The sequence below is a fragment of the Mus caroli genome, chromosome 12, assembly GCF_900094665.2.
Source record: "Mus caroli chromosome 12, CAROLI_EIJ_v1.1, whole genome shotgun sequence".
In the NCBI taxonomy this organism is placed as follows: Eukaryota; Metazoa; Chordata; class Mammalia; order Rodentia; family Muridae; genus Mus; species Mus caroli.
The window spans coordinates 99,910,482-99,912,628 of record NC_034581.1 but is presented as its reverse complement, the minus strand read 5'-3'; the positions used below and the strand labels follow the sequence as shown (position 1 = coordinate 99,912,628).

Here is a 2,147-nt window from a genome sequence, read left to right as displayed (position 1 = left end):
ACCACCTAAACTTCTTTTTGCTGACGAATTTTATCACAGAAACGACATGAAACTAGAGCCCAGCTAACTGGCCCAAGAGCCTCTGGAGAATCTCCTGTCTCCATCTTCCACCTCGCCGTAGGAGAAAGGGGCTGGGCACACTCAGCTTAATGTGGGTTCTGGTGTAAGATTCGAACTCATGCCCTCATCCTTGCAAGGCAAGCTCTTTACCCACTGGGCCAAGGACTCCCTGGTCTCTCTTCTTTTTGAATATAAACTCTCGAGCTGCCATTTCCTATTATGTGTAGCTTTTCATATACGTCACAAATTCTACTGTTACATTTTCTTTTTTTTTTTATGTTTAAACGTTATTTAATGGATTCTTGCATTGCAATTAAAAGATACACATAATGAATCATAAGATACACATTTTTTTGAGGTATATTATGGTACTTTATTTTTTTTTTAATTTTTAATATTTTTTATTACGTATTTTCCTCAATTACATTTCCAATGCTATCCCAAAAGTCCCCCATGCCCCCCCTCTTTCCCTACCCACCCATTCCCATTCTTTTGGCCCTGGCGTTCCCCTGTACTGGGGCATATAAAGTTTGCAAGTCCAATGGGCCTCTCTTTCCAGTGATGGCCGACTAGGCCATCTTTCGATACATATGCAGCTAGAGACAAGAGCTCCGGGGGTACTGGTTAGTTCATCATGTTGTTCCCCCTATAGGGTTGCAGATCCCTTTAACTCCTTGGGTACTTTCTCTAGCTCCTCCATTGGGAGCCCTGTGATCCATCCACTAGCTGACTGTGAGCATCCACTTCTGTGTTTGCTAGGCCCCTACTGTTACATTTTCATGTTCTCTTTCCTTGTGATTTTTTTGCTGACTCAGCAATTATTTAGAAATATTATCACTTACTTTCCATGCATTTGTAAAAGTCTTTCTGTTGTTGACTTTTAGTTTTATCCCATGATGGTGGGAGGAAATATTTTGGACAGCAAGCAGGTCCTTTTAGGCTGGTGGGGTGCTTTCTCTCTTAACGTAGTGGTCTGCTCTGGAGGACTCTCTTGTGTACACTGCATTGGGCTGGTGGGATGGGTGGAGGACTCTCTGTGTACACTGCATTGGGCTGGTGGGATCAATGTTCCTCAGAGTCTTCGCCTCCTTGGTGACAATCACCTTGTGGGGAGGAAGGTCCAACATTCTGACTCTGCAATTTGACACAATGCATTGGTCCTACTTACAGCCATCCTGGGATGCACACAGGTTGGGCACATTTTCTTTTCTTTTTTTTTTTTCAATAAACCATTTATTTGCAAATAAATAACATCAATGCCATTCCTAAATAAACATTTAAGAACTAATAATACACAAGGTACTATATTGTAAATCGGGACTGAAGCTGCCCAGGCTGCCGCACCGCCTCCTATTTAAACGCTGTCATGTGGGAGGAGTGTTCTTGTCTCTGATGCTTTAACGCAACATTAATACAAACTATCCTTTGCTCCCTCTAGCTTACAGGTTTGTTTCTATACTTAGACGTGACCCTTTAATCAAAGGGAAGATGCCTGTATGACTCAGGAGATGAATCTACATGGATGGAGGAGTCATCTTAGAATGAGCTCACTTTATCCATGTTCTGACTCAATCTTTTTGAATGGGCTGCTTTCTAAACCTAGCCTGAGTACAGGCCTGAAACACAGGCAACCACCAGGAACCACGGAGCTGAGGCAAAAAGGCGCTTCTACCGGCCTCAGGCTCTTTAACCTGGGACAAACTGCAACACTTGTGCCACACCCCTATGACAAAAAGCTGAAAATGCTGGAAAATAAGGTGTGTGTTTTCACTTACATATCACCAGATGCAATTCATGCCTTTAAAACTGTGTGTGCGTGTGGTGCGCTTGTGCGTGCGCTTGTGCGTGCGTGCACACCATTTGGAGATCAGGGAACAACTCTGTGGAACTGGCTCCCTCTTTCTGGGGGTTCCAAGGATCAAATGTGTGTCAGTGGGTGTACACAGCAGGTGCCTTTACTGGCTGAGTCTTCTCTGCAGCCCACAACTCACACATTTTAGATTGCTACAGAGTTTCAGAACTTCAATAACTTAAATATACAATCCTTCACATAGTCTTTAACTCTTTACATGAAAGACACTAAATAA

The 2,147-nt window shown here is 43.2% G+C and overlaps 1 pseudogene across 1 annotated transcript in view; it reads right to left on the bottom strand.

Annotated features, from left to right (window-relative positions):
* Positions 1–995: 995 nt before the first annotated feature.
* LOC110306589 overlaps positions 996–2,147 on the bottom strand; it is a 2,816-nt pseudogene continuing 1,664 nt past the window's right edge. The window contains exon 2 of the transcript XR_002379303.1: positions 996–1,194. The product of XR_002379303.1 is annotated as an E3 ubiquitin-protein ligase Mdm2 pseudogene (transcript). The remainder of the gene's footprint in view (positions 1,195–2,147) is intronic.